General features: G+C 37.2%; 1 pseudogene; it reads right to left on the bottom strand.

The window, feature by feature from the left end:
• Nucleotides 1-3,566: 3,566 nt before the first annotated feature.
• LOC105704673 (protein phosphatase inhibitor 2-like) lies at nucleotides 3,567-21,207 on the bottom strand (annotated as a pseudogene).
• Between the last annotated feature and the right edge of the window lie 473 nt (nucleotides 21,208-21,680).

Genomic DNA, 21,680 nt, shown 5'->3' with positions numbered 1-21,680 from the left:
TTATGGGATTTAAGAAAAACTTGTAATACTGTATCATATGGTTATAAATGTATACAGAGAAAATATTACAGGCAATTATAAACGAAGGAGGGTAAACAAACATAAAGGGAGAAGAAATTTCAATGCACCACTCAGACTGATCATTGATGACAATAGACAAGTTATGTAAATAAATGTAATATCTAGAACAACCACTAAAACAGCTAAACAAAGTGGTACACACACGTATACACACATAACTATAGATAAATAAAGCAGAATTTTAAACTGGTTTAGAAAGCAATGAAAAAGGAAACAAAGAAATGAAAAACAGAGAGAATAAACAGAAAACAAAAAATAAAATGTCAGACTTAACCCTGGACATAAAAATATTATATGAAATATAAATGGCCTAAATACATCAATTATAAGAGACAGAGCTTGGCACAGTGGTTTTAAAAATATGACACAATTATTTGCTATTTATGATAAACTCACTTCAAATATAATAATATAGGCAGTTCGTAAGTCAAAGGATAGAAAAACATAACATCCAAAAAATAATAAACAAAGAAAGGATGGCTATATTAATATCAAATAAATTCAGAACAAAGAAAACTACTAGAAATGAATAAGGACACTATATAATGATAAAAGGGTCAATCTACCAAAAAGACATAGCAGTCTTAAATATGTATGCACCAAACAACAGGGCTGCAAATTACATAAAACAGAAACTGATAGAACTGAAAATAGGCAAATCAATGATAGTTGAAGACTTCAACAGTTTTCTCTCAACAATTGATCAGACAAAAATTCAGAAAAAATATAAAATTAAACAACATCAACCAATAAGATCTAATCAACACTTATAAAGCACGCCACCTAACAACAGAAGATACATTCTTTTTTTTTTTTTTTTTCTTTGCTTTTGGTAGATTCCATGAGATTTTTCTCCCCTGCCTTTTAAGTTCAGAGGTACATGTGCAGGTCTGTTACATTGGTAAACTTGTGTCATGGGGGTTTGCTGTACAGATTATTTCATTATCCAGGAATGAAGTCGAGTACTCATTAGTTATTTTTCCTCATCCTCTGCCTCCTCTCAACCTTCACCCTCCAATAGGCCCCAGTATGTGTTTTTCCTGTCTATGCGTCCATGTGTTCCATCATTTAGCCCCCACTTATAAGTGAGAACATGCAGTATTTGGTTTGCTGTTCCTGCATTAGTTTGCTAAGGATAATGGCGTCCAGCTCCATCCATGTCCCTACAAAGGACAGGATCTCATTCTTCTTATGGCTGCATAGTATTCCATGGCAGAATACACTTTTTTTTTTTTTTTTTTTTTTTTGAGACGGAGTTTCACTCGTTACCCAGGCTGGAGTGCAATGGCGCGATCTTGGCCCACCGCAACCTCCGCCTCCTGGGTTCAGGCAATTCTTCTGCCTCAGCCTCCTGAGTAGCTGGTGGCACGCGCCACCATGCCCAGCTAATTTTTTGTATTTTTAGTAGAGACGGGGTTTCACCATGTTGACCAGGATGGTCTTGATCTCTTGACCTCGTGATCCACCTGCCTCGGCCTCCCAAAGTTCTGGGATTACAGGCGTGAGCCACCGCGCCCGGCCACTTTTTTTTTTTTTTTTTTTTTTTTTTTTTTTTTGAGACAGAGTTTCACCCTTATTGCCCAGGCTGGAGTGCAATGGCGTGATTTCTGCTCACTGCAACATCCGCCTCCAGGATTCAAGCAATTCTCCTGCCTCAGCCTCTCGAGTAGCTGAGATTACAGCCACACGCCACCATGCCCAGCTAATTTTTGCATTTTTAGTAGAGACAAGGTTTCACCATGTTGATCAGGCTGGTCTTGAACTCCAGACCTAAGGTGATCCACAAGCCTCAGCATCCCAAAGTGCTGGGATTACAAGTGTGACCCACTGTGCCCAGCCAGAATACACATTTTTTAAGTGCCTAGAGAATATATGCCAAGATAGACCATATCTAAGACAATAAAACCAACACCAACAAATTTTTGCAATAAAATCATACAGAAAGTATTCTCCTACCACAATGGAACCAAACCAGAAATCAACAACAGAAAAATAGCAGGAAAATCTCTAAACATTTGGAGACAAAACAACACACTTAGAAATACATGGGTCAAGGAGGTCTCAAGGAAATTTTTAAAAAATACACACAATAAACACAACTAAACAAAAATGAAAATATACCATATCAGTATTTGTGGGATACAGTTATAGTAGTTATGATAAGTAAATTTAAGTTCAGGGATACATGTGCAGGATGTGGTTTGTTACATAGGTAAACATGTGCCATGGTGGTTTGCTGCACATATCAACCCATCACCTAATTATTAAGCCAAGTATGCATTAGCTATTTTTTGATGCTCTTCCTGCTCCCACCCTCACTCTGGACAGACCCCAGTGTGTGTTTTTCCCCTCCCTGTGTCCGTGTGTTCTCATTGTTCAGCTCCCACTTATAAGTTAAAACTTGTGGTGTTTGGTTTTCTGTTCCTACGTAAGTTTGATGGGGATAATGGCTTCCAGCTCCATCCATGTCCCTGCAAAGAACATTATTTCATTCCTTTTAATAGCTGTATAGCATTACATGGTGTATATGTACATTTTCTTTATCCAGTCTATCACTGATGGGCAGGTGGGTTGATTCCATGTCTTTGTTATTGTGAATAGTGCTACAATGAACATATGCATGCAAGTACCTTTATAATAGAATGGTTTGTATTCCTTTATGTATATACCCAGTAATGGGATTGCTGGGTCAAATGGATTTTCTAGTTCTAGATCTTTGAGGAGTTGCCACACTGTCTTCCACAATGGTTGAACTAATTTACATTCCACAAACAGTGTAAAAGTGTTTCTATTTCTCTGCAACCTTGTCAGCATCTGCTGTTTCTTGAGTTTTTAATAATCGCCATTCTGACTGCCGTGAGATGGCATTTCATTGTGGTTTTGATTTGCATTTGAGAAGTAAACTTAAAGCACTAAGTGTATACATTGGAAAAGAGGAAAAGTCTCAAACCAATAATCTATGCTCTCACCTCAAGAATTTAAAAAAAGAACAGCAAAATAAAAAGCAAGAAGAACAATGAAACTGAAAACAGAACAACAAAAGCAAAAACAAACACAAAAAAATCAATGAAGCAAACAGCTGGCTCTTTGAAATATTAATAAAACTGGCAAACCACTAGCAAGACTCACAAAGAAAAAAAGAAGACAGAAGATAGAAATCACCAACATCAGAAATGAAGTGAGAGATCATCAAAGATTCTATAGACATCAAAAGGATAATAAAAGAATTCTATGAACAATTCTACATACATAAATTTGACATTTAAATTAAATAGATATTTTCTCAAAAAATATAAAGTGCCACAACTCACTAATTCTAAAATAATTCAAAAATTTCTACACCTATAAAGAAATTGAATTCATAATTTTAAAGCTCACAAAAAAGAAATATTTAGGGACAAATAGTTTCAATGAAGAATTCTACCAAAGACTGAAAGAAGAATTAACACCAATTAACCATCTCTTCAAGAAAACAGAAGCAGAAGAAGCATTTCCCAGTTTATTTTATAAAGCTAGAATTACCCTAATTCCAAAACCAAACAAGGGCAATGGGAAGAAAACTGTAGACCAGCATTCCTCATGATGCAGCAATCTTAACAAAATATTGGCAAATAGAATTTAGCAATATATAAACAGAATTATATACAATAACCACATGAGAGTTATCCCAGGGATGCAAAACTGGTTGGATATTCATAAACGATCAGTGTAATCCATCATATTACACGCTGAAGAGGAACATTTACTTGTTCATATCAATTGATGGAGAGAAAGTATTTAACCTACTTTAACACCCATTCATAATTTTTTAAATCTCAGAAATATAGGAATAGAGGAGATCTTTTTTTACTTGATAAAGATCATCTACAAAAATCCCATGGCTAACATACTCGATTGTGAAAGATTGAATAGTTTCTACCTAAAATCAGGAACAAGGCAAGAATGTCTACTCTCACCACTCTTATTCACAGTGTTGGAAGTTCTAGACAGTGCAATAGGCATGAGAAAGGAAATTAAAGGCATATAGATTGAGAAGGAAGAAATAAACAGTTCCCATTTGCAAGTGACATGATTGTTTATGTAGAAAAATCACAAGGAATCTACAGAAAAGCTTCTAGAATATTTGATTTCAGCAAATTAATAGAATACAAAATAAACAAACCAGTATGGGTTGTATTTCTACATACTCACAATGAACAGATGATACCAAAAGTATAAATATATTATTTACAATTATTCAAAGACATGAAACACTTATGTGTAAATCTAACAAAACGTGCAAGACTTGCATGCTAAAAACTACATAATGCTGATAAACGATATCAAAGATCTATTTAGTCTCTATCTATATGGAGAGAAATACTGTTCATGGATTGGAAGATTCAACATAATAAATACGTCAATTCTCCCCAAACTGATATACAAGTTTAACACAATTCCTACCAAAATCTCTGCAAGATTTCTTGATTATAGGCAGGATCATTCTAAAATTTACATGGAAAGGCAAAGGAACTAGGATATCTAAAACATTTATATTATTATAGTATATGTAGTGTATACTAACATAAAGAAAAAAATATAAACAAAATGAAAGTCATAGGGAAAATGGCATCTTGCTTTAATCTTCAACTTAAAGTTACTCTTAACAATCCATTTATATCATTATGTCAAATTTTAGTCATCCCTGCAGAATGTTAAACAAATGAAAATGGACAAGGTAACACCAAAGAGTTAAGCACAGAAAGTGATATTGATTTAAAAGTTAAAAGTAAAATCTGCCTTCACTAGAAATAAACATTCAGATCTGTCTCTAGAGGAAAATCTAACTTGAATCATAATGGTTCATATTTTGAATAGTTCATACCATATCAATTAGCAACTTATGACTTGAAAATACTTTTTCTCAGCTGCACTTGACTACCTAAAATCCCACTGAGCATGCTGTTCAGCATGTCTTACTCCTCTGAAATCATCATCTACTTTCCAAAAACCAGAAAATGAGTTTGCTTGTGATTTAAATTTCAAAAAATAGTTTGTAGAAAACACAAAAAGAATCAACTGTTTAAAGTCTTACCCTTTTCTTCACTCTACAATAGTTACTTCTAAAAAAAAAAAAAAAAGAGTATGTGAATACTTTCTAGGAACTCAAAAATGAGAAAACCAAAATCAGAGAGTACATAAATATATGTGCACACATATGTACAGACTTAATCTCTCTCTCTCTCTCTCTCTCTTTATTTTTGAGACAGAGTCTCATTCTGTCGCCCAGACTGGAGTGCAATGGCAAGGTCCTGACTCACTGCAACCTCCACCTCCCAGGTTCAAGCGATTCTCCTTCCTCAGCCTCCCAAATAGCTGGGATTACAGGTGCCCACCACCACTCCAGGCTAATTTTTGTCTTTTTAGTAGAGATGGGGTTTTACCTTGTTGGACAGACTGGTCTCAAACTCCTGACCTCGTGATCCGCCTGCCTCAGCCTCCCAAAGTGTTGAGATTACGGACATGAGCCACAGCACCCAACCTGTACAGACTTAATCTCTACATCCCTCAAAACAGATTCAAACAGGTAATCCCAACATTCTAAATTCAGAAAGAAAAAAAAAAAAAAAAGTTTTGTTTCTAAATCAGGGGTATTACTAGCTGAAATGTTTGGTAGAATACTTTACCTATAGTTCAGCAGTACTTTGATTGTAGCCCATTTAAGAAATCAAAATAATAAGCACATTCTTCTAACAGCAAAGAATTCCCCCACTTTTTATTTATTTTGACCTACTGATATTTCCATAAACTTGCAAGTGAAAGATAAATTGTTCAATAAAAGTCTTTTTATATATATAATATACAGACATTATTTTAGAAGTCTGTTCATATAACAGATTATTTTGGTACTAACAAAAATTGTATACAATTCATATGGCTAGAAATGAGCCACCACTAAACTAAGATACACAGGGCTTTCCTGCACTTCATTTCGGGAAAAAATCCAAGTAATTCTTACCGTGTTAGAAGAATAAAGTACATTTATCATAGTATACATTATCATATTCCCTTAAAGCAACAACTATTTAAAGTTTTTCATTAAACAATGTCCATGCTTGCTTCTCTCTGTACATTCAGCAATAATCATATCATGGGTTACATACAATTCTCTCCTCATGCCAAAAAAATAAATAAATAAAACCTCAAAAAAACAAAACAAAACAAAAAAAGAAAATCCTCAGTCAGTTGTTTTCTTAAGTGTAATTAAGACAAACTAATAATAGCAATTTAATTAGCAAGCTGTAAATCAGAGAAGTATAGAAATTCAGCAGTTAAACTATATTTCCTGCTTATAGTACTGCTGTTAATCTATTTTCTTCATGTATTAGAAGAATTAATAGGCATAAAGAGTTCCTAATGTTGTGACAATCTTAATAATCCTTTAAAAGGTAAAAGATTGTATGCATTATGTGTGGAAAGGGGTAGGAAATAAAACCAGAAGGTTAATACAAGTATTTAAAGGGAGTGCCGAGATAAACTACATTAGAATATTTATTTTTTAAAAAAAAACTGCCCTGAAGTCTGCCCAGTGTATCAAAAACATTAAAAAAAAAAAAAAAAAAAAAAAAAAAAAAAAGCAGCATTAGTGCAAGTTTAACCTGATAATACGTAGTGAGGAAAAAAGGCTAGTTTTGATGAGAAAAAGTTCAGACCTTTTCTTGTAAATACAAAGAAACTCAACAGGACTTTTAAAGATAGTAAGCCAGAAAATGCAACAGACTTGGAATCCTTTTCAATTAAACAGACAAATCAAGTTGAAGGCAAGTGGTAAAATACTATTCAGCCTGAATATTTATCAGTCTATATATCCTGTTGTTCAATTGGCTTTTGATTTAAAACAACAACAAATCAAGAAACTTTATGAGAGCTACCATCATATTTAGAGTGATGAAAATAAATTAGTGCCCTCCTAAAGATATTGCTTAACCTCTAATGCACAAAACTATACAGTATCTTATGCAAATTCGCCAGCGTTTTTACAAAAGTAGTGCAGTTTTGGACTGATGATATTACACTGTATTTGTGGTAAAGTACTAGGCACAAGAATATATATATCTCAATTAGGCATTTTCAGTCTAGTCAGTCTCTAAGGTTATCATTTAATTCTTGGCAATATATAATAACTGGTATGCATTTTGGTGCTTAAGTCATGAATTGTGGGGAACAAGAAGCAATAGATTATAGCAACAGGGTTTATCTCTAACGAACAATTGCAGTGTTGAACAAATCTCTCCTATGAACTTCGTGATTTGTTTTGCTGTTGGTCACTTGCAGTAGATCCTTGATTTGATTCTTCCATATTCATGCTTTCTCCACCCGGAGTCTCTAACATTGCTTCATCTTCGTCATCATCATGTAGTTCTTTTGAAATTAATTGTCTAGCTAGTTTGATATTGAGTCCTTCACTGTAGTGAAGCTTCCTTTTCATTTCAAATTGTCGCTTTTTTCTCTCGTTCTTCAGGTGAGAGGTCACTATCCTCCTCTCCACGGCTTTCTTGTTCCTGAATCCGATATTTTGGCTCCAAGCCTTCAGCAGCAGCTAATTTCTTAGCTAAGATACTTGGTGCCATGGCTTCAGTGGTTTCTATATCACTACATGCATCTTCATCATCACCCAAAATACTATGGTAAGGAGTGCTTGGTTCATCTATTTTCATTAAACTATGGTCTTTGTCTGCTGGATGATATGTCCCCAGGATGTTCATTTCATCCCACTTCTGGGATTTTTTGCTCAGTTCCTTGTCGACACTCCCGCGGGCTGTTCGGTCGATGCCACCACAGAGGAAGTCGTAGAGGTTTTGTTGTTTAGGATCCCGGTGATGGGCAGGTGCGAGGCCGTCGAGGCCGCCATTGCCGGGTGCTCAGGCTGTCAGCTCAGGCTGCTTGGCGTGGTGTCCGCGAAGAGAAGGGTCGGTACTGGCAGAGAGACCCGCAGGCAGCCACGGAGCCCCCTCAGGGGGCTGCCTCTGACACGGCTACTGGAGCGTTCTGGGGGCTCCTCGTGCACCCTTAGACGCCGGCACCTGACCTGCTCGCGGGAGGACGCCGGCCTAGAGCTCCAGGGCGGGAACAACGCCTATGCCTAAAACATTCTTGAAAAAGAAGAATAAAGTGATTGAAAATCAGTCTGCCCTATTTCAAGTCTTGTTATATAGCTATAGTAATCATGACTATGACTATGGCAGAGGAATGGGCACACAAATCAGTGGAACAAAATTGAGAACCCAGAAAAAGATCCACACAGTCTGCTCAAATGATTTTTGAAAAAGGTGCAAAAGGAAGTCAATGGAAGAAAAATCGCCTTTTTAACAAATGGTGAATTGAACAATGGTGAAATGGAACAACTGGGCATCCACAGGCAAGACAATAAAATAAAAATGAACCTTGACGTAAGTCTCACACCTTATGCAAAAGTTAATTCAGAAATGAATTGGATTGCTTGAGTCCAGGAGTTCAAGACCAGCCTGGATAAGATAGCAAGAGCCTGTCTATTAAAAAAAATAAAAATGAAAAATTAGCTTGGTGTGGTGGCTCCTGCCTGTAGTCCCAGCTACTTCGGATGTTGCAGCAGGAGAATCGCTTAAGCCCAGGAGTTCAAGACTGCCATGGACTATGATAGCACCACTGTACTCTAGCCTAGGCAACCGAGTAAGACTGTCCCAAAAAAAAAAAAAATTGTCAGAGAAATACAATACCTTAACCTTTACCAGATACAATTAATTAATTAATTAAAATAAATAAACAAAATGGATTATGGAGTAAATGTAATGCATAAAACTACTAAAAGTTTTTTTAAAAAGGAGAAAATCTTTGAGATACAGGGCTGGGCATAGAATTGTTAGGTTTCACATCAAAAGCATGATCTATAAAAGGAAAAACTGATAGATTTCATCGAAAGGTAAAACTGTTGTTCTGTGAAGAGCTGGTAAGAGGATGAAAAAATTAGCTACACAGTAGGAGAAAATATTTGCAAACCATATATTGAACAAAGGACTAGTATCTAGAATATATAAAGAATTCCAAAACTCAACAACAACAACAACAACAACAAAAAAAACACTAAAAAATTCAATTAGAAAATAGACAAAAGACTGAGGGTGATATTTCACTAAGGAGGCTATAAAGATGGCAAATTAGCACATGAAAAGTTGTTCAACATCATTAATCATTAGGGAAATGCAAACTAAAACCACAATGAGATATCACTCCACACCTATCAGGATGGCTAAAATAAAAATAGTGACCATGCTAAATGCTGGCAAGGAAGAGGAGATACTGGATCACTCATAATTTCTGGTGGGAATGTAAAATGCTATAGCTGCTCTGGAAAATGATTTGGCAGTTTCTTATAAACAAAACAAAACCAACAACAACAATAACAAAACCCAAGAACTAAGCATACTACTATTATCCTGCCCAGCAACTGCATTCTTCGGTGCCCCAAGAAATGAAAAGTGGCACACACAAACACACATGCACACACAATGCCTTCACACAAAACCTTGTATGCAAATCTTTGTCTACTTACTCATTCTAGTAAAAAATAACCCAGATATCCTTTAACAGGTAAGTGGTTAAACCAACTATTGTACATTTATACCATGAAATACTACTCAGCAATAAAAAAGAATAATTGATACACACAACCTGGATCAATCTCCAGAGACTTATACTGAGTGAAAAATGCCAATCTCAAAAGGTTACATACTGCAGTGAGCTGTGATCGTGTCATTTCACTCCAGCCTGAGCAACAGAGCAAGACCCCATCTCTAAAAATAAACAAACAAAGATGGATTACAGAGTAAATGTAAACTGTAAAATAAAACTGTTAAAATTTTAGAAAATTAGGAGAAAATCTTTGAGATGTCAGGCTAGGCAAAGAATTCTCAGACTTGACATCAAAAGCACAATCCATTTGTATAACAAGCTTGAAATGACAAAAGTACAGAAATAGAGAAAAAAATTCATGGTTGCCAGTGATTAAGGAAGTGGTGGGGATTGGAAGGAGGTAAACTTACCATAAAAGGGAAAGATAAGGGATACTGGGAGTGACAGAAATACTGTCTTGACTGTAATATTGACGTTAATACAAATGTCAATATCCTGGTTGCAATATTGTACTGAAGTGTTATAAGATGTTACCATCGGGGAAGCTGGATAAAGGGTAAAATGTTCTGTCTGTATTATTTCTTACAACTACATGTCACTCTCTAATTAGCTCAAAATAGAAAGTATAATTTAAAAAACATGTATGAGGGTGTGCATACTTTTTCAAACTATGTTTAGGAAGTTCATGAGTAGAAAGTTTGAGTGAATATAAATTATATCTGGAATTCTGGTTTGCAGATTAGCCTGGGAAATGTAGCCTGACTCAGGTGTGACTCATTTCTATACCATTGTTCTCAGCACTGCTGTTGCTCACTGCTAACGTTGAAGCCAGGTATCTCTTGGGTTGCAGGGCAACCAAGATCCCATGATCCAATGTTGCTCTCACTCACCTTGGCCTTTGAGAGAGAAAAGGAAAATAGACGGAAGAAGGAGGATTTTCCCTTTACCCCATTTTCCTCTGTTACAGACTGTGTCCTCCTATCAATTCATAATGTTGAGGTCCTAAATCCAGTACCTAAGAATGTGAAATTTTTTTGGAGTTAGAGTCTTTAAAGTGATAATTAAGTTAAAATGAGGTTATGAAAGTAAGTCCTAATATAGCTAGTATCCATATAAGAAAAGATTAGGACATTCATACACAGGAAGCAGTCCATACGAAGATGCAGGGAGAAGACAGTCATCCACCAGCCAAGGAGAGAGACCTCAGAAGAAACCAACCCTGCTGACACCTTGATCTCACATTTCTAGCCTCCAGAGCCATGAGGCAATAAGTTGATTTGTTTAAGCCGTTCAGTCTGTGGTATTTCTTATGGTAGCCCTAGCAAACTAATACATCGTCCTGTATTTGGACCTAGGCCTGTCCTTCTTGATTAGGGGAATGTGAAAATAAGACTGTTGTTAAGGTCTTTTTTGTTTTGTTTTGTTTTGTTTTTTTGAGATGGGAGTTTCACTCTTGTTACCTAGGCTGCCATGCAATGGTGCAATCTTGGCTCACAGCGACCTCCACCTCCCAGGTTCAAGCAATTCTCCTGCCTCAGCCTCCCGAGTAGCTGGGATTATACGCATGTGCCACTGTGCCCAGCTAATTTTTTGTATTTTTAGTAGACATGGGGTTTCTTCATGTATGAAGCAGGAACGGCGAGGAACAAACCTCTCCAACACTGAACTGAGGAAGGAAGTGGGTTTTTATTTGGCCAGGAGCTGTGGGGAGCTACAGCCTTATTCACTGAGCTCCCCAAGCTGCAGCTTCTCTTCCCTTTTATAGGCTTACAATGCTAAAGGGGAAACTGAGGCGGAACTATGTCATTGTCCATTTGCTGGACGTCCGACCTTACCATCTTTTGGCTTCATTGATTTGCTAATTCATATGCAGCACGTGCAGGAAAGGCAGAGGAGGGGGCTTACAGAAACAAGGCAAAGCCAAAAAGCTGTTTGTTGGCAGAGGTGTTTCCAGGAGGGATCCTGGACCGTGGAGACATGGGGGCATGAACCAGTGCAGGGCTCCAGCCAGCAAGGATAACATTCATTTGCAGCTCTTTCAAGTTAACAGTTAGCAGAGACACTGGGAACTAAAAAGGGAGTTATTTTCCTAGCTCTTTGATATTTTATTTTGTTTTTTTCCTTCTTCACCCTCCTTCCCATCTGGAAGCGGGGAAGGGAGGAGGTGAAATAGAAGGAGGTGAGGGGGTCTCCCTTCTCAGTAGAGATGGGGTTTCTCCATGTTGGTCAGGTTAGTCTCGAACTCCTGACCTAAGGTGATCCACCCACCTCAGCCTTCCAATGTGCTGGGATTACAGGCGTGATCCTGGCTGCTGTTGTTAAGGTTTTAACAAGACTTTATGAAGGCTTGGGCAAAATTGAAAAAAAAAAAAGACAATAGAAAATTCTTCAATTCTGATCACAGATATTATAGATCTAAGAGATCACAGGCTCCAGCCCATCTAAGGGTTCTCCATCTAGAAACAGACCTGGCATGGCTGATACTACTAATACCTGCCATGTTCCTTGGGCCATACCACTGCAGTGCACACTGGCTGGACATTCGCATCTTTTCTGAAGGCTTCATCGAAGCCAAGAAGGGCCACTCTGCCCAACTCACAGAAGACTAGAAGGGCCAAAGAGTTCATATGTCAGGCAGCAGCCTTCAGTTAATGACCAATGGGAATTGAAATACAATTGCCCAACTCTCTCCTTCCCTGGCTGGGTTAACTCTGAAGCATGTGCTTTCCCAGAATTTCCCCAGGGGATTAAATTCCAGTCATTCACCTTTTGTTGGCTGTTTTCCCTTCTCCATCTAACTTTTACTCCGCTGCTATTGAAGTTTCATGCACCTCCAAAATAAATTACTTTCACTCACGTCCTTATGTCAGGGACTGCTTCTGGAATAAACCAAACTAAGACACTCCTGGCTGGCTTCTAATTTGCTTCACAGCAGTAAAGGTCAACTTTTCTCTGCATTACCCAAGAGAAAACCTAGCCATGACCTCATCATGGTGCTTGGATCCCCAGAACACTGTCTCTCGTGAAACCCTGATTCTTTCCTTCCTCCTCAAGATCTTTCCTTACCCAGCATGTATAACTGTCCATTCTATTGAGTACTAAGCAAAGAGAGTTTAGAAACTTTTAGAAATATTTTTATTTTGTTCAAATTTTTAATATTTCATAGACCAGAAACAGCACACTCTCTTTGATCCCATCCTTGTATGCCCAAAATATCTGAGTTGGAGGAGTCACTGACCCTCTGTCACACAGTTTAACTGGATTACAGAGTGCAAACCCCCAAACCAGTTCCTGACGCTCTTTCTTCCTTCAGCCTGTGGATTCCTATCATTTCCACAGCAGGAAAATTGGCTCTAACATTATCCAGAGTCCTTCCCAAATCTATTATTTATGGCACAAGTGCTGATTTCAGATATCTAATAATCTAAGGTTTTTCATCTCCAAAGACCTTTATTTCATTTTGCCGCTACCATGGTTTTCTATTTTATTTTATTTTATTTATTTTTTAAAAAGGATCTCACTCTTTCACCCAGACTGGAGTACAGTGACCCAAGCACAGCTCACTGTGTCCCCAACCTCTTGTGCCCAAGCCATCCTCCTGCCTCAGTCTGCTGAGTAGCTAAAACCACAAGTGAGCAAGTGAGTGCCACCATGCCTGGCTAATTTTTTTTTTTCTCTCATCATGTTGTCCAGGTTGATGTTGAACTCCTGGGTTCAAGCAATCTTCCTGCCTCAGCCTCCCAAATGGTTAAAGGCTTGTAACCATCACACCTGGCCTACCATGGTTTTCCAATGTAAAGTTTTAAATGAAAAATCTTAATCTTTTGATCATTGCTGTCTTGCTGTAGTTTCCCACAGCATGAGGGGAAATGTGTTATCTGCCTCTATTGTAGAAAGGCACCTGAGGAAAACAATCTTCAGTTGATGTCTCAGGATTTCTCCTGCCATATACCTGGAATGTGTAAAAGCACACGAAATATCCTAGCATAACACAAACCACACAGTTACCTTTGGGACCTAGAATGGAATGGGGAGGAGGGAGAGACAAAGGAAACCTTTTACTCCATACCCTTCTGTATGGTTTGAACCTTTCATAACAAGAGTGAATCCAGACATTTGCTGTGAAATTTTCTCATTTAGTCTAATCATTTAGACTATGACTAGAAAAACAGAACCTAAACGAGTTTCCTCTAGGGGGCGGTAGAGAATCACAAGCCATACCACAGTCTGAAACTGAAGGGCAAAAGTGAATAGGCAAGTTCAGAATCACATGCTGCCGTCCATTTGTAGTTATAAGTCTTTATTAACTAGTTCAGTGTGAGATTTAATTTCTTCATAAATGCCAAAAATATATAATATGCTATTTTGAGCAACACTTTTCAGATTATGTTCTCATACAGCCTTTTACAGCCCTTTACAGCTTTTCTGTAAACTGGCCTGAGATGTACCACTACTGAAATTGAATGACAGGGATCCATTGGGATTGGAATCAACGCACTAACTGATTTAGGAGATTAGAAGATAGATAGATAGATAGATAGATAGATAGATAGATAGATAGATAGATATACACACACACACATTGCTCTCCTTGAGTCCCCCTGGGTAAGCTGAGGCATGAGTACTCTGAAGGAAGACCAACCATGAGTGAGCTGCAGCATCCTTACTTAACCTCCAAAATTAGCATTTGCTGTACTATAGAGAGAGAAATGAATTCCGAACTGAATTCCCTCCTTAGCCTCCAACATGCCTGGCCACTCTGCGTAAATGGCACTATGCCTCTGCCCAGTTTCTTTACCCATGCCTTTTACTCTATCCCATCCCCAATTGAATCCTATCTCTGACCTGGCCAATAGGTGTGAGATCCAGATATTCTTACCTGGGAGATGCTACTTCTTTTTCCCAGAGGCCAGAGGTGGTTTCTAGTAACCACCTGTATCATTTTGCAGGGGCTTCTTAAAATGGGTGGCCAGACTCACCTCACTGTGCCTAGGTGCCAATATGGCCTCTCAGCTTTATTCCCCTTGCAATCCAGAATCTGCCAGAACTGGACAGCAGTTTTATCCTTGAATTAAACCCTGGTTCATGATGTTTGCTTCTCACCCTCCCACCAGCTGTGCCTTATTTTTCTTTGATTCTAACTATTACAGAAAATACAAGTCAGACGACTGCATTGCTGGGCAGAGTTCCAAATAAACTGCGTTGGGAATCCTTGGTATTTTAACAACGGCTTCCTGCTCCCCTTGTTGACTAATGGGCAACACAGGCCTGTTTATGAGTTCAAGTCTCTGTCCTGGATCACTTAATTTTAATTGTTCTGTTATTTCATTTCAATCCTGGTATTTTTCTCACTGTTCATTTTCAAATTTGGTGTCCAACCTATTCCTGTGTGCTTTCCTCAATCCCTAAACCAAGCACTCCCTGGCTTGCTCACTTTCCCACTTGGGCACCCTGGATCCCAGCCAGAGGTTGCCCTTACCATTTGGCCCCTCCCTCAGTGTCCTTGGACCTCTTTGGCTCCTAACTGCTCTTGCTGAAGGTCTTCCTTTTTACTCCATGATCTTCATGGCTGAGGTTGCTTCATTACTTCCGGAGGGAAATTTTGCTGCTTTCTGTAAACATTATTTTGTCATGGCATATTTATGTAGAACCTGTGCCATTTCTTTTCCTACTTATTCTGAATTAATTAAGCATTCCTGGACCAGATATTAGTGGAAGACTTCTGTTGTATGGGGGCGGGATGATGGGGTAGTGAGAGAAGACATGGGCAATAGAAACCTCCCAGGTTTTACAACTGAAGGACTCATATTTTATTGCTACCACAGTGAACTTTATCTTAAAATATGCTGCATCTGTGTGTCTTCCAACTTTGGGAATCTAACCTATTTCAGCAAGGCCCCTACCACAGTGTTAGAGCTCCATGCATTCCAGAGGGATCCTTTGTGATCTGCCACCTTGAAAACTCCAAAAAAATGTCTGCTCCCCCAATATCTGAGCCTTCTTCTGCTTCCCCTAGCATCTGGGCCTCACTGTAGCTCAGGCCAACTGCCAGCAGCTCCAACCTAGCCTGGCTTCTACTCTTAGAGAGAGCATATTTTTGGCCCTTTCCAAGGTCCCTCACCACTAGTTCCCTCCACACTTCATCTGTTGCCACAGCAACATTTTGGCTTCCTGTGCCCAGTTCTGCTGCTCTCCATTGCTTTAAGCACAAATGACATGCAATTTGGGATGTAACCATACTTTTTGTTTCCTAGTTTCACTAAAAATGAAGTTCTTGAGTGGTTTTCTTTTTCATTCTCTTTGCTGTACTATATAGTTACAAGAAATGAATTCTGAACTGAATTCCCTCCATATTCCTAGCAAAAACATAACTCCCTTGAATTGCAATTTTGATTTCCTTTTCAACCCAAAAATTAGTGAGATGTTTTTAAGTTTCCGAGTGGATGCCTTCTTGTTAGTATTGTTTTGGAGGGGTTTTGTTTTTGTGTTTTTTTTTTTTATTTTAGTTTAGTTTTGTTTTTCTATGTATGTATTTTATAATGGTGAGAGAATATAGACTGTGTAGTTTCTAATTTCTACTATTTAATTTTACTTTGTGGTTTAATGCCTTATATTTGGAAAAATATGTATTCACTATTTGTTGAGTATACAATTTTATAAATATTTGATAACTTAAGACCACTATTTGCTTTAGTAAAATACATTTGTTTTAAAATTTAATATGACAGTTTAATTTAAAAGTATGCTAAAAGCTCTTAAATGTGTCAATTTATCCTTCCTAACAAAGCACATTTTTTCCCTAAATTTTGAAGACTTGTTTAGGATATAAAGGCTTATAACTTATGGGCAGTTGGTGAATTGTACATTTTAGCATAATAAAGTATCCTTCTGTGACACTGAAAAATGTCTTCACCATTTATTCTACTTTGTTCAGTAATAATATTTGCAATGGTTTGAATGTGTCCCCAAAAAGCATATGTTGGAAATGTAATCTTCGATGCGACAGTGTTAGGAAGTGAGGCCTGATGAGAGGTGTTTAGGTCACAAGGATTCCACCCTCATAAATGAATTAATGCCAATTACAAAAAGGCTAAAAGCCTGTGAATTCAACTTCTTGTACCTGGGCTCTCTCCTCTCTCTCTCTTTCTCTCTCCCTCCTTCTGTGCTCTTTTTATCCCTCTTGCCTTCCACCATAGCGTGAGACAGTCAAAAGATTTTTGCAAGATGCAGGCCTTTCAACCTTGGACTTTCTAGCCTCTAGGGCTGTAATAAATCAATCTCTGTTCTTTATAAATTATCCAGTCTTGGATATTGTTATAGCAGCACCAAATGGAGTAAATCAGTATTTCTATCTATAATTTTTCTTAGCATTTGCCTGAGTTTATCATTGTCCATTGGTTTATTTTAATCACTTTGGTGTCATTTTGTTTTATATGCTTTTAGTTTTTGTTTTTTGTTTGTTTGTTTTTGTTTTGAGGTAGGGTCTCATTCTGCCGCTTACGCTGGAGTGCAGTGGTGCGACTATGGCTTACTGCAACCTCAACCTTCCAGGCTCAAGTGATTCTTGCACCTCAGTTTCCTAAGTATCTGGGACTACAAGCATGCACAACCACACCCGGCTAATTTTTTTATTTTTGTAGAGACAGGGTCTCACTCTGTTACCCAGGCTGATCTCAAACTCCTGGGCTCAAGTGATCCTCCCTCCTTGGTCTCCCAAAGTGCCGGGATTACAGGTATAAGCCCTTGCCACCAGCACTTTTTGAATAGCAAATAACAGCTGAGATACACACACACACACACACACACACACACACACACATCTTTACTGAGCAGAAAAATTTAGATTTAATGCAATGATATAAATGGGGATTGCAAGTGCATATATATCTGGATTATTTCTGCCATATTTTTATATGTACCATGCTTTTTCACTTTTTAGTCTCTGTCTCAATAAATTTCATCAAATTGTCTTTGTTACTTCTGTCCCTGTACAAATGATTTCTTATACATCTTTTTCCTTTTCTTATTTCTCATGAATCCAGTTTTTGAAATATTTTTTTACAAATAAATAATGCATATGATGCATATCTTCAAGAATTTTAAACATCCATTTTCTCCCACCAGTCACATGAAGGAATGGAACATTACCCTTAACATTAAAGTTTCCTGTGTTTGTCTTCCCTTAGAATCTCCCTTCCTCTCTGCAAAATGCAACTATTATTCCACATTTGGAGTTGATAATTATCTTGCTTTTCATCATAGTAAATATTGTCTTTGCTTCCGACAACAAATTAACATCACAATATCAAAATGTATTTTTGTTACTTGTTTGCTTCATGCAGTAATGTGATTTTAAGAACTATGCAAGTTAATTATTGTATCTGTATTCCACTGATTTCAATGTTGCATAGAAATCCACATTATACCAAAATTTGTCTATCAGTTTACCTGCCAATGGACACTGGGTTGTTTTGAGCTTTTTGCAATTACAAAAAATGCTCTCATGACTTTTCCTGCACATTGCTCTTGGTGCCTTATTCCATAATTTCCCTAAGGTGCATATATACTTAACAGTAGAGTAGCTATGCTTTAAGATATGCTTAGCTTCAACTCTACAAAATACCAATTTTTTTCCCAAGTAGATTATTTCAGTTTGAAGCCCACCATCAGAGTATGAGTTCCCCTCACTCTATATCCTCATTGATTTTTGATAATGTTAGATTTTTTGACGTTTGTCTACTTAGTGATTTTAAAATGTTATTTCAAGGACTGTTCTAATTTACAATCCTCTGATAACTATTGTGAGTGAGCTTAACTTTTGTATATTTTTCAGTCATTTATATATCCCTTTTTGTGAACTGCCCTTTCACATCTTTTGATCATTTTCCTCTGGGCTATTCTTAGATGTTCTGGATTTTGATCCTATATAAATTATATGTGATACAAATAAAGTAAGTTTCTGTTTTTTTTTTTTTCTTTAGAGTATATTTTGATAAACAAAAGTTTCTAATTTTAATGTGGTCAAATTTATTTATCTTTTTATATTTTTGTTTTTAAAATTTGTATGTGTCTTTTTAATAAATATTTTTCAGCCTTTAAGTTATACAAATATTTCTTCCACATTTTCATTTAAAAAGTTTTACAGTTTTGCCTTCAATATGTCAGTCTTCATCTGGAATTTATTATGCATGATGATTAATATATCTATTAATCCAGTGTCATAAATTCAAACTTACTGAATTATACATCCTTTACCCACTGGTCTTTAATAACCATTCTTCATATACAAGGGGTCCTGACACTCTTTCCATTCTATTCTATTGGCCCAGTTGTCTACTCCCCCTGCCACCAATAATAGCACATGGTCTTAAATCCAGTGGTGCGTATAATATCTTCTCATGTAGTCAGGAAATTCCCCAACTTCCTTTTTATTTTGAATGATATTTTTGCTCTTCTTGAACTTGTGTTCCTTCATTTCATTTTAATATCATTGTATCTAATTCTATAAAACATTTTGTTGAAAATTTTCTAGAAATAGCATGAAACTATAGATCATATTGGGGAAAACTGGCATTTTTATGATATTGATACCTCCTGACCATGAATATATCTCTCCATCTGTGCAGTACTTCTTCAACTTCTTTTAATGATTTTAATTTTATCCACTAAGATCTTGCATGCCTTTCCTTTTTGAGAATTTATTCCTGATTACAGTGGACCCTTCAGCAATGAGAGGGTTAGTGATGCTGACCACCTGTGCAGTCAAAAATCTGCATATAATTTTGACTCTTCCAAAACTTTACAAATAGCCTACTGTTGACCAGAAGTTTTACCAATAACATAAACAGTTGTTTAACATATACTTTATATTTTTATGTGTTATATACTGCACTCTTACAATTAAGTAAGCTAGAGAAAAGAAAATGTTGGCCAGGTGCAGTGGCCCATGGCTTAATTCCAGCACTTTGGGAGGCTGAGGCAGGAGAATTGCTTGAGACCAGGAGTTTGAGACCAGCCTCAGCAACACAGCGAGACCCCCATCTCTACAAAAACAAATAAAGAAGAGAAAATATATTTACTATTCATTAAGTGGAAGTGGAGCATCATAATGGTCTTCACCCTCATGTCTTCATGGTGAGTATGCTGAGGAGGAAGGGGAGGAGGAGTTGGTCTCACTGTCTCAGGGTGGCAGAGGCAGAAGAAAATCCATGTATAAGTGGACCTGCACAATTCAAGTCCATGTTGTTCAAAGGTCAACTGCACTGGAAGTTTGTTATATTTTATTAACTATTTAATCACATTTTTACTTTTTCATTTTTATAGAAAATGTAATTGATTTTTTATATATTTAAACAACCACTGTGCCAAACTCTTAATTCTTATGTTTTAAATTATTTTTCTCTGTAGATAATTGTATCATCTATGAATAATGAAAGTTTGCTTTATTTCATTCCTATTCTTCCAACTTTTTTTTTCTGGTCTGTTGTTAAAAGCCCCCATCCCATGCCTAAGTAATAAGTAATCTTAATATTATATTCCATCTCATATAATAAAATTTGACTTCCTAAAAGGGCCTGCTTCTTTTTAATTCAATGTCAATACTAGAATTTCAGTTCTTAGCCTTGAAACACTGGTGAAAAATTCTCAGCAAGATAATAAGGAAAAAAATGTTCTCCACTGCTCCTAAAGCTGGGGAGAACAATAAATGAAAACTGTCATCATAAATTATTATTTCTAACAATTTTTCAAACCTCTAGACTTCAAATACTTTGGACAAGACCTGACAAAACAATCCTTAATGCTGTAAAACTTCTGTACTTTTGACCACTCATCTTTCTTAATAATTTAGTTCTCTGGTGATAATGTTTGAGTTTAAAATCTCTGTCTTCAAAAAAGTAACATGATTTGTGAATTTTCTCTGTCAAATCAGAAAAATCTCATCCCATACACGCATAGGATAAAATGGCTCTACTGAACTTTTTATTAATCAAAGAGCTCGAGAGATGGTTAAATGGCTGAACCAAGCAGGGAGTGGAGACTTGGGGAGGGTAATTCCTTGCTAGGCCTTAAAAGGAGCCCACAAGATGGAAAAGAAAAAAAAAAAGCCAAATAAGATGAACCTGTACTTAGGCCTCAATGGGAGCCTGCTTGATTCTGATCTTTCTTTAGCTGGCTCAAAATTTTGTTCTTAAAGAATTCTTTTTACTCAAAAACAAGAACTATTAGAAAATAACAAAATTATGGAGTTTTATTTTGTTGTTGATTTCCACCTCTCTCTCTACATATGTGTGTGTGTATATATATATATAAAACCTCCCAGCACACATGCACACACGCAAAAAACATATTTAACAGAAACAAGGTTTTCATGAAACTATAGTTACTGTGATTGCCTGTGATGCAGGCAAGTATTTTCAATTCTATTTTATTCTAAAAAAAATGAAATGAAAACAAGATAAACCCGGCCAACATGGTGAAACCCCGTCTCTACAAAAAAATACAAAACTTACCCAGGTGTGGTGGTGCGCACCTGTAGATCTAGCTCCTCAGGAAGCTGAGGCACGAAAATCGCTTGAACCCGGGAAGCAGAGGTTACAGTGAGCCTAGATCGAACACTGCACTCCAGCCTGGGCAACAGAGCAAGACCCTGTCTCAAAAAAAAGAAAGAAAAGAAAAAAAAAATCCAGTGTATCCCTACTTTGGCTTTCAGGGTCTTAGATGAGGTTTGGAGGTAGACTTAGAGGCTTAGGAGCGCAGCCAGTGCTGTGGATTCCCACATCCACATGACCTGCGGTTTCAGCTTATTCCGTTAAGGGACAGATGACGTCCCTAATTTCTACCTACCAATGGGGAAGATTCCAGGGCTGGTCAAGATTCCCATTTACTAAGTCAGTTGGAGTGGCTTAAGTAAGTTCTCAGACAAGGCTGTGGGGTCTGGAGAACCAGATATC

The sequence above is a fragment of the Aotus nancymaae genome, unplaced genomic scaffold (assembly GCF_030222135.1).
Source record: "Aotus nancymaae isolate 86718 unplaced genomic scaffold, 86718_ANA_hifiasm-v0.15.2.pri h1tg000040l, whole genome shotgun sequence".
In the NCBI taxonomy this organism is placed as follows: domain Eukaryota; kingdom Metazoa; phylum Chordata; class Mammalia; order Primates; family Aotidae; genus Aotus; species Aotus nancymaae.
Note: the sequence above shows the minus strand (reverse complement) of the source record. Positions and strands in the feature narration are given on the sequence as shown.